Below are 11,422 nucleotides of genomic sequence, written 5' to 3'. Positions count from 1 at the left end.
TAAATGGTGATGTGTCTGTCAAAGGCGATGCCGCCTGTCTACTTGTGATCGGATCACCCTAAATATAAGTTGATACCAGGCAATAAACAGGGGCAGGACATGCACATCCAACGTGGGAGTGAAAGATGTAATCAAAACAGATGCGCTTGGTTTAAGTGGTTTTCTTGTTTAGTTTTATTTATTTATTTTATTTTTTTTTGTCAAAATGATGGAAAGCTTTTTAAATTATCCGTCAATGTTTAAAAAAATAAAAATCGGTAAATGACGGAGAATTTTCGGTTATTGCAACCCCTGGTCTGAACACACGGATTTAACCACTGGAGTCATATGGGTTACTTTTATGCTCCCTTTATGTGGATTTTGGAGTTTCACCATTTTGGCACCCATTCACTTGTGTTGTGAAGAACTACAGGGCTGAAATATTCTTTTAAAAATAATTTCATCAGAAGCAAGCAAGTCATACATCTGGGATGCCAGGAGGGTGAGTAAATCATGAGAGAATTTTCATTTGGGTGAAACAATCCCTTTAATGGGGGAAAAACTGCAATACATAGAGAGCTCCAACAAAAAGTACAATGAAATGATAAACATTTACAATGTATAAACAACTAGAGAACTTGTTTCATATTCATTTAATTTCAAAAATGTAGTTCCATTTTAAATGATGGATGCCAAAAACAGCTAATTTTGTTCGCCCAGGTTATGACCATAAATTCTCAGTCCATGTTAATCATGTTTCTTTTGTTCTGAAGTCTTCTCTCTGCCGTCAGGCTGCAATTCTATTGCCTTCTTTCCATCTGAATCTACAGTACTGCAGTATTGTCTGTGGCCAAGAGAGTACCTTCCTCTGGTCTCTCATCATCTGCCTGGAACATTGACTGAGATCGGAGAGATTTATATTAGTTACTAGGACAACAGACAACAGTGACCTAAATATTAGCCTCAAGTAAATATATGATGAAGATGTGATCAGCAGTGTGTTTTGGTTTTAGTGATCCGTGCTTGTTGTATTAGTAAATATGGGGGGTTAATTAATAAGAGTGAATCTATCCTTCTGCTGTAATAATACAGAATGCGAGTCAGGCTTACCACCACAGTAGCCTTTGCTTTATGAAAAAGTCTCTTAAGCGTGCTGCAATAATACTGTTTGTTTAAAAGGAATTTTATCAGAAGTGACCCATTGCATTAAACAAGTAGAAAGTTATATGACAAAACATTACAAAGAGTAAAGTCTTACTTCTTATATCTTTTCTCTGCCATCCAGAACACTGTTGAGGAAATTAAGTAAATCCTCAATGGTCTCAATATTACTTTGTGGCATAAATAATTATCCATCATTGGACAAATTCAGTACAATAAAGGAGGGCATCACAACTTCTCAAAGGAGAGGAACAAAATCAAATTATATATACAGGATATATACAGAACATTTATAGTTATAGTAATATATACAGTATATATTTTTATAGTTAAACTGAGAAATCAGACCTCTGTTGTAAATCTATTGTTTGATATGCATCTGTAAATGGCTTTACATATGGTTCTACTTCAGTTTGTTCCCACTGAAGTAGCCCATTTAACTCACTCCATGATTAAACCGTTGATCTAGTCATTACCTTCCTATTACCAAACTGTTATTCACTAGCTGAAAAAAGCATATTTTCAATATTGATTGTCTTAGTTTATATTAAAGAAATAGCTAACATAATAAATCACATTCACTTCAATAGTCTCTAATATACTGTATATTCATTTGGTACTTACTTTTGGTAATGATCTCTGTTTTCTGTAGCCAACTTTTCCATCAGAGTTACTGTAACTAGAAGGAAAGCATTTATTTTTTATTTTATTTATTTTCATATATTTATTTTATTATTTTATTTATATTTTTAGTTTTGGTGTGAAAATAGGGAAGAACTGGCTATTGTAATGGTTTTTAGTGTTTCTATGTACATTTTTTAAATAAGACTTTTTGCATAGTCTCTTACCGAATGCTTTCTTCAGAAGGATTCTTCTCATCTACTACTAACAATGCCATATGTTTATCTTTGGGGAAAGTGTGAGAAATGTTAAATATTGTAGCTATACAACAGATTATCCACGTATGCAAATGCTCAAACAAACACAATCTGTCAAAGCATCAATTTCACACACGTCTTGGATGAATGTCAGATCTTAATTGGCAACATTATGCTTTATAACCTAGTGGCAGAAAGATAGCAATCATAGAAATGGTGTTAATTAATGATAATGTAGTGTATGTTAATTAAGATGGGTTAGAGTACAAATAAATGTGTGAACACACACACCCACACACACACACACACACACACAGGCCTATTTATATAAACCAATCAGTAATCTTAATGTTTTAGCTCAAGTTAAGATGATAAAAAAGCTTACTTAGTTCTCCCATCTGGTTGAGTCTGTAGCTTTCAGTTTAGAAGTATGAGGGGAAACGCTCTCGATTTACCCAGGATCGTCATCAAGAAATTCTATATAAATGTTCAGAAAAGGGGTAATAATTTTTTTTTACTTTGTTATCATTAGGCCACATCATATGCAAAGTACTTAAACTGTTTTATACCTTTTCACATGAAACAATTAATCTAACATTTTATTACCAGACATGTTGTTTCTGTTCACTGACTATGCATTCAGTTGTGCAAAATATCTTAAACAAACACACTGAAGTTGTTGACTTAAATGGAGGGTTTTGGATGATAGACTAGACAAAATAAGCTACATGACAGAACAAAGCTGGAGCACTCTCTCCGTATTTTCATAATTTGAAGAAGAATGGTAACAACCCCATTTTTATAGTGATAATGGTTATGAAATCTATTGCAAAACTTTGGGTAAGTACTTGTTGCTTCATTGTAGCCTACTTTTGAATATTATACACATTTTAATTATATTCTTCAGTGTCTTAAATGCTCAAATTACGCATTATTTTTCAGTTTCACAGCAATATTTACTATATTTTAGAAATGTTCACAACTTTTATTTTTCAGTCAATGCTCGAAAGATTGTCATCTGATCTTTGTTAGTGTAAGTGACCGTTTAAGTAAAGTCAAATAATGTCAGGTAAGTAATTCATAAACTTCTCAACAGTGGACCACTGCCATCTTACTGATTTTAAAAGACTGTCTGTGTTGACTGGGCATCACACATATACATAATATTCAATAGAGAAGAGTTTTCATATTGAATTATGAGTTCAACATATTATTGGATGATCATGTTATGAAATCTGCTTTCTGAGTGAGGTTTTCTATATATAAACAATTATTTATCATTACATTTGTACATGAAAAACAGGTTATTACAAATGCCCAGCCAACTGTTGAGAAAATTCACTACCGCATGATTGTTTGAAATGTTTCTGCAGTTATAGGACAAAAGTGAGCAGTAATAGGGTCATAATATAACACTATTTGTGCTCAAATATCAAACAGAGCAAACCTTTTAATTCTGAAATAATTATATACTCTGTATTTCTTTTGAGGTAATCTAGAAGTTGTTATACATTATACCTGTTGGAGTCTCCACACACTATCCCTTGTCTTTGTAGCTTCATGGATGTGCTAACTATTCATATTGTGGAGGACTCATCTGACAGTGCTGTGTTCCGAGTCCAGGTTCAGTGTGCTGATCCATTTTTGCTAAACTACTGGTTTCATAAGGCCTTCTTCAACAATGGGGAAGTGCAGCAGATCAACACCCTCAGGATACATGGCTGCTGTGGGCTAGTGTTTGTTCTGAGGGTGCTGCATCGTTCTTCACGCCTCTCTAATTATCATTATTGGTGCCCTTTCCTAGTCACACTCTGCCTTGATGCCCTGGCATTCCACTACCACCTGCGCCAAATTGGAATGGCACCCTACGAGAAGCAATGGGAGGAAACAGCCTGGAGCTGAGACGCTAAGACACAAAGACATTTTGCTGCTTACAGTCCCTATCAGCTTCTGACATTCACCTACTGAAGTTATGTCCTGCAAATGCACTGTTGGAAATCTTTTTAATGTACAGGTGAAACGTCCCAACTTTGAACACAGCAATGACAGGAATTTCCTCCAGAGTCAATGCCTATAATGACAAGAAATAATGAGATTGATGTATTTAAGTAATTCTTCTGATTACATTGAAGTATAATATGTTTTTAAGCTTTTTCTCCCCCCAAAGAAAAAGGCAAATCTTAATTTCGGAAGAATTTCCTCCGAGGCAGTTAAGAAATATGTGTGGACAACATACTCATTTACAGCTTTATAGTATTCCTCCTGAAATGAGTATAACTATAATGAGTATACACTAAAACTAATTTAGTTTAGCTGCAAGCTCGTGGTCTATTAGTCATCAAAATGCATTTGGCCCTTAATTTAAAACATATTTTATTCAAAATTACTTTTATAATTGTACAACCCCAATTCCGAAAAAGTTGGGACAGTATGAAAAATGCTAATAAAAACCAAAAGGAGTGATTTGTAAATTATATTCACCATTTGCTATATTGAAAGCACTACAACTAAACATTAAATGATGTTTTTCCTTGTTTTTTCTTGATCTCCTTGTCTTTTTAAAATGTACAGAAATGTCAAATCATTTGATTGCAACACGCTCCAAAATTTGGGACAGTCGAGTATTTACCACTGTGAAACATCACCATTTCTTCTTATAACACTTATTAAGCATTTGGGCACTGAAGACACAAGTTTGTTCAATTTAAAAAGTGGAATTTTCCCCCATTCATCCATTATGTCTTTGACCAGATTTGACCAGATTCCTTGAATCTTTTTATGTATATTGTGCAATGTAGAGGATAAAAAGCCAAAAATCCTTCCAATTTGTCTTTGGGTAACATTGTTCTCAAAGTGCTGGATTATTTGCTGAAGTATCTGTTGGCAAATTGACAAGTCTGAAATGATCTTTGCTCTTGAAGGACTAGGCTGTTTTTGGAGACTCCTTATATACAATGACATGATTGCCTCACCTGTATAACATCTCCTGTTTCACATTACTTTGTTATTTTAACTCATCAAATTGCCAGTCTCAACTTTTTTGGAGCGTGTTGTAGTCATCTGATTTGAAATTACTGTACATTTTAAATCTGTAAATTATAATAATTTACCTTTTTGTTTTTATTAGCATTTTTCATACTATCAGAACTTTTTCGGAATTGAGGTTGTACATAGAAATGACATATATTTATTCACATTCTTTTAGCATAATATTTACCTTAAGAAGCGACTCCCCACCAATGTAAACAAAGATAAGATCACGATGACTCATAACATGCTGGAACAACTGTACACTAGAAAGTGGTCTTACCACAGGTCTAGTTTCAACAGAAAATGACAAAGGGATAACAAGTAGAGATTATACTGTAAATAGCATTGGAACGACATGAAGTCTGAAGAAAGGCAATTTATAATGATTATTTTAATTCAACAATTGATTAGTACAAATAATTCAGAGATGTAAAATCTCTTATGGTTAATAATCATTGTGATAATAATTGAGCTCCTGTAAACACTTACAATTTTATTGTTGGATACCCATACATATTAAACTCTGAAGCAATACCTAAAGAGACAGGAAAAGCATGAATTTTTGTTGTTGTTGTAGTAGTTGCTGTTGTCTTGTATAAATGTATCAATGGAAAAAATAATATAACTTATACTGATCTCATTAGTACATATATTTTGTTAATGGATCATCACAATTAAGCCTGGTTGATATGGTTTGATTCTTTTTTTTTTTTAGGAGTAGTTCACCAAAAAATGAAAATTTTCTCATCATATACTTAGCCTCATGCCATCCCAGATGTTTATTACTTTCCTTCTTCTGCAAAAACATAAATAAAGATTTTAAGAGGAATATCTCAGCTCCGTATTACAAGTGAATGGTGACCAAAACTTTGAATCTCCAAAAAGCAAATAAAGGCAGCACAAAAGTTGTCCATTGCCGTTTTATAAGAGAAGACACTGATCATTTTGCGACAGGTAATTGTCAATTTACGGCTCTCCTCTTTTGTTTTTAAAGTGTCCAAAAATGGCAACTTACTGTCATAACATGCTGGTTGATAATTTTCCTGAATAGTTTCCAGCTGCAGCCCCCAAAGGTTTCTCTTCTTGAAGTCTTTTCTCATAAGGATATTTTCTATGGACTTGTTATGAACAGCAACAAAGATGATTTTCTGGTTAATAACATCCTTATTCTTGGGAAATTTTATATACACAAATCTAAATATTTGAAAGTGAAACCCAGGTTTTCTGTATTTCACAATATGCTTCTTTCTTATACAAATGCCCGTATAATGATGAAAAGTAAAAATGCAAAAAAACTTTTTGATATAATAGAAGAATATTATTTGAAAAACAAACCCTAGCTTTTTGGTTTCATTTATTTATATTAAATATTTTTTCATGTAATGCACTTTTGCACCTGATCGCATTGTTATATTGCATGATGTATGATTGTTGTTTGTACATGATATTGTTCTATTAAAAAAAAAAAATAAGTATCCAGCTGCATCCCCGCAGTGCCACACATGTTTTAGGACACACAATCCAGGCCAAACCTCTCAGGCCAGAAGTGAGGGGTGGAGTTATTTAAACATAACAACATGGAAGAGATCAAGGTGAGTTGTCTGTTGACACGATCCCCTGTTGTCTGCCCCGTGTTTCACTGGCAGTGTCAATTGTCATGCACTACACTTCCCACAATTCCCGGCCCTCATCACTGCCAGCCCTGTGTCATTGTTCTCACCTGATTGTCGTTTGTTATCATCATGTCTCCTCTGTATTTAAACTCTGCTGTTTCTCCATTCCTGGTCGATCATTGAATGTTGATGTATGTAGATGCTTGTATGTTTTCCTTGCCCTTCGTGGATGTTTCTCCAGCCTGTGTTCGTCTTGGATGTTTCCGTGTTTTTGTTTCATTGTTTCCCCTCGTGGATGTTTCTCTTGTTTCTGTTTGTTTACTTTCACTTTGACTAATAAAGAACCCACAGTTAGATCCCCACCTCGTCTGCCTCGTCTGCATTCGTAACATCTGTAATGTGTCTATCATTATGTGAATAACAATGTACTTATATATTAAGTGTTCATCTTCTAAATACCGAATATGTGATTACCGATTAAATACCCCATTATGTCTTTCACATTTTATTATTGAAGATTGAAATAGTTGTATATCATTTTCAGTATATTACTGCGGACAGTTCGATTACATTTTAGATTTAGTGTTGTAAATGGGTTTTGCGATGAAGTCACTTTATGTTTTGTATTTGTTATTTTTAATATATGTAATATTTCGTTCTTATTCTATTATATGTATTTGTTACGTACTCGTACGTATTCAAATATGGAAATGTGGGGTGGTGGTTGTTGTTGTTGTGGTGTGTGTGTTTCAGGTGTTCGTTGGTTCAATCTACCATCTTCATGAAGGACGATGACGTTTCGGTTCAACTTATCCAATCACATCTCACCACTTCATTCAAATACCGGTGATTACTTCCATGTCGACAGCTTTTGCTCATTTTGGCATACTTGTTTGACTCGCTGTCACTGACAGTCTGTGTGTCTATTGTTTGTTCAATCTATTCTTAAATGGTGTTAAGTGTTCTGTCATTTTACTGTTCGTCCCGCTCAGTTAACACGGAGCCTGTAAGGCTGGGAAGGAGGGAGCAGATTAGTAGGTCGCGCGATATACACTTTGCTCTATTTAGGAGGTTGTGAATGTTAGAAACACTAGTTTAGGAGAGTGCCCATCTTGTAAGTTCTGTTATAATAGTTAGCGTAGTTTTGGTTAGAGCGTCTTGACGCCGAAGACTTTTCTTTTCTACATTTTATGTTATGTTTAATGTTCTACATTAATTAGTTTAATTAATCTTTAGCTAGTTTGTTGTGTTTTATTGATTTGTTGATTTGGCATCTCTCGTGCTCGCCTTTCCACCTTGGGTTTTTGTTTGTGTTTTAGTATGTTTATTTTGTTTATTGATCTCATTTATTGTTTGTATATATTGTAAATATTATTTTCTTCACTCCTCTATTATGACATTATGGATTAATAAATCCTTTCGAGATGAGTTTTGAGATCGGTTTCTTTTTCTTGCTCTGTCCTGCCCATTGAGATACACACACACACACACACACACACACACACACACACACACACACAATTTTTAAAAGTGTTATTCCCTTATTCCCTAGACAACATAAAAAGGGACGTAACAGTATTGTTTATGGGTTTATGGTATGTCACTCTAATCCGCTTTATATTTGTCAAAGTTGAGATAATATTTGTGTTATGCATTTTTCATTTCATCCTTTGTAGAGACATACTACAGTTCAGAGAGGTAAAGAATTACCTCAACTGCAACCGTGCAAAACCTATTGCAGCTTTTACCACTGCCCTTATTGTAAAATGTTAAGCCAACCAGACTGGACAAATTAAAATTACATCTCCAGATCCATTCCAGCAAGGCAGTTGTCCATGGAGGTATGAACAGGAATGAGTTGTTTGTTTTATATATATATATATATATATATATATATATATATATATATATATATATATTATTTGTAGCATATTACTTGACTAAGGAAATTATTTATTTGTTTTAGACTTCACCACACATAGATGTGGACTAGGCTGTACTTCATTATCATCACTGTCCATACTGTGCAACTACAGTTTTAAAGAGAAGGGATTTTGAAAACCATTTGCAAACATAATCTGGTTCCCACTTCAGACAAAACTGCAATGAGAAATGTCCCAATACCAACCAGTGAAACAGTGACCACACCAGCAACCTGAACAGCTACTTTCTTCAGGCAGGGTTTGTGTGTGGCCTGTCATTAAAAAAAGATGCCCTATTTGCAGCATCCTTATAAATAAAATAAAAAAACACATTGAAAGGAAACACACAGAACAACCAATGCAGCATATGTTTGTTTCTTCTGGATTCCAAAACATAGGCATTACATCTTTCTTGCTCTGATCTCTGAGTAAAAAAAAAAAGCGTTTCCCTCCAAAAAATTTCCCTCCAGCTCGCACTACATTGCACCCTATTCCAAACAATACTAATTAAACAAAAAAATAAAAAATATATATATATTTTACAGGACAGAAAACCTCCAAAATACTACAAGCTACACCAAGCAGCTGTGAGGCATTTGTCAGTATGTATGTGTTGTTGCAAATATTACATTAAAGGGCACCTATTATGGCATTTAAAATGTTCCTAATATTGTTTTGGGAGTCCCCAACAACAGTTTTACATGCATGCAATGACAAAAAACACTTTTGTTGTCTTATAATATGCATTTATGTTTACCTGATTTGCTCACCGACTCCCAAATGATTCGTTCAACGACTCATTTTTCCAAACCCCTCCTTTGCGTGACGCTAATCTGCGGTGATTGGTCAGATGACCCAGTCAGTTGTGATTGGTTTACTCTGTGCAGAGATTGTCGGAAACGGAACGCCCATCACCGCTTTGTAGTAAAAAAATCTAAATCAGAGAAGGAATTTGAGTTGATTTATGTTAGCGATCATAGCCCAAAGTTCGGTGGTAAACACCCAATCAGTTATTGTTTGCGTTAGCCCAACGCATAAACATATTGGTAAAGCACTGCATTACTACAAGTTATTGCTCTATTCTTTATGACAACTTCAATAACATCGACAAACATTTCACATATTTCAAAAAAATTGACATTGGAGACCTAGAAGCTGCGCTGAGCGTAACTTACACAACACACACAAATACTTATTAAGCATGCTAAAAAACACATAAAAGCAACAATTATTAATAATACTTACAGGTTGTGATTCGGAGGAGGAAGCTGATCCAAATAAACTTGGTACTGAACCTTCCTTCAGTATCAACCGGCTCGCGAATCCACACTTGAAAGCATTCATGTTCGTAAAGCAATCCTCATTAAAATGCACAGCACAAGGTTCGGGCTATACTTGTGTGGTATAGTTGTAAATATAAACTCTGGCCACTGATTCTTCACATGCTCGTCCCTGGGCAGTGAAAAAAAGGTCGCTTTTGATATGCACTTCAGAACACAGCGTCTTGTTGTCGACAAGATGTTTTCAAGTTTTCCCTGGTGTCTGCGTGCGCAATGAGTGGGCGCGGCCAATTTGATAATTTTCCGTCTTGACGTCACAACGAAAAGGAAAATGACTCGTTGGAAAACGATTCATTACATTGACTCAGAGTCGACTCCTACTTTTGAGACAATAACTTTTTTTACGGTGAACTTTCAAATATAAAACTTTGCAGGATGTTTTTGTTCACTTAAATCTATGTTACCCACTACATGAAAGGTAATTTTCAAAATTCCATAATAGGTGCCCTTTAATATAAAATATTAAATTTTGTATTACTCTTTACCTTTTTCTTATGAAGGAACTCTGCATAATCAGACACTTAAAATTGGCTGTAAAATGGATTCATGCCAACAGACGTGTTCAGGGGCAGGGGCATGTCTAGAGCATTTTCAGTGGGGGGGCCATGCTGGGGCACTGCCTCCAAACGGGGTGGCCGCCAGTGACCAAAATAAAAAGCTAAATTCTACAGTATATTACGTAAATCCTATTGATTTTATTTTTTTTTTTAACTTGAATAAAGTTACTTGTAAACAAATGTAGTAATAAAGCACATTTTTGATTAATTTAGTTTTTTGTCATCCCTGTATATATCCATTAAGTTAAATTTGAGAGCCAGTGTTTATTATTTTTAGTGTTTTCATAAAACTAACAAGTTTATAAAATAAAAGCAATTTTAAAAACCCAGAAGCAGAAACGATGTCAACTATTTTCTTTTAATTAGTTTGGCCATTACAAAATACAGTAGTTTTATTCACAATCTCTTTCAAATAATAATCATTTAAAAAAAAAAAACCCCCACTGTAATAATTCAAATGGTTTGGCCAAAACATCATAGTGTTTCATTCAACATTTCTTTCAGATTAATTTACAAAAAAGCTGAGTAACACAGAGTTAAAGTTTTAGCACTGTAACAGTTCAAATGAAAACACCACAGTTTAAAAATAAAATATGGAACCATTACATTGTGCTCTGCTAATATATTAAAGAACAGTCTTTAGTTTAGAAACAATAAAAACAGTAGCAGAAAGAGAGGAAAACAGTCGAAAAAGAAAGAAGGCAGACCTCAACTAAAACAGCTGGATTCTTCTGTTTCGGTGGTGACTGGCAAGCTCACCATTATTATTTATAATGGTTGCAGAGTTATTATCTATACTGATTAAAAATAATGGTATTGAAGGTCTTTCAGTGTTGGATAGACATATACATATAAGTCAGTTTGCTGACGATACAACATTGTTTCTAAAGAATGAATATCAAATTCCATTAGCTTTACATTCTATTAACTAGTTCGGGGCTA

General features: G+C 34.3%; 1 long non-coding RNA gene across 1 annotated transcript; it reads right to left on the bottom strand.

The window, feature by feature from the left end:
• Window positions 1-1,778: 1,778 nt before the first annotated feature.
• Window positions 1,779-3,801, bottom strand: LOC127645757 (uncharacterized). Its single transcript, XR_007970800.1, has 4 exons — window positions 3,537-3,801; window positions 2,404-2,495; window positions 1,989-2,046; window positions 1,779-1,819 (listed from the first exon to the last, which is right to left on the bottom strand). It is a non-coding gene; the product is annotated as an uncharacterized LOC127645757 (long non-coding RNA).
• Between the last annotated feature and the right edge of the window lie 7,621 nt (window positions 3,802-11,422).

This window comes from Xyrauchen texanus, chromosome 6, assembly GCF_025860055.1.
Source record: "Xyrauchen texanus isolate HMW12.3.18 chromosome 6, RBS_HiC_50CHRs, whole genome shotgun sequence".
Taxonomy (NCBI): Eukaryota; Metazoa; Chordata; class Actinopteri; order Cypriniformes; family Catostomidae; genus Xyrauchen; species Xyrauchen texanus.
The sequence above is the reverse complement of the archived record's forward strand: the minus strand, read 5'-3'. Positions and strand labels throughout refer to the sequence as shown.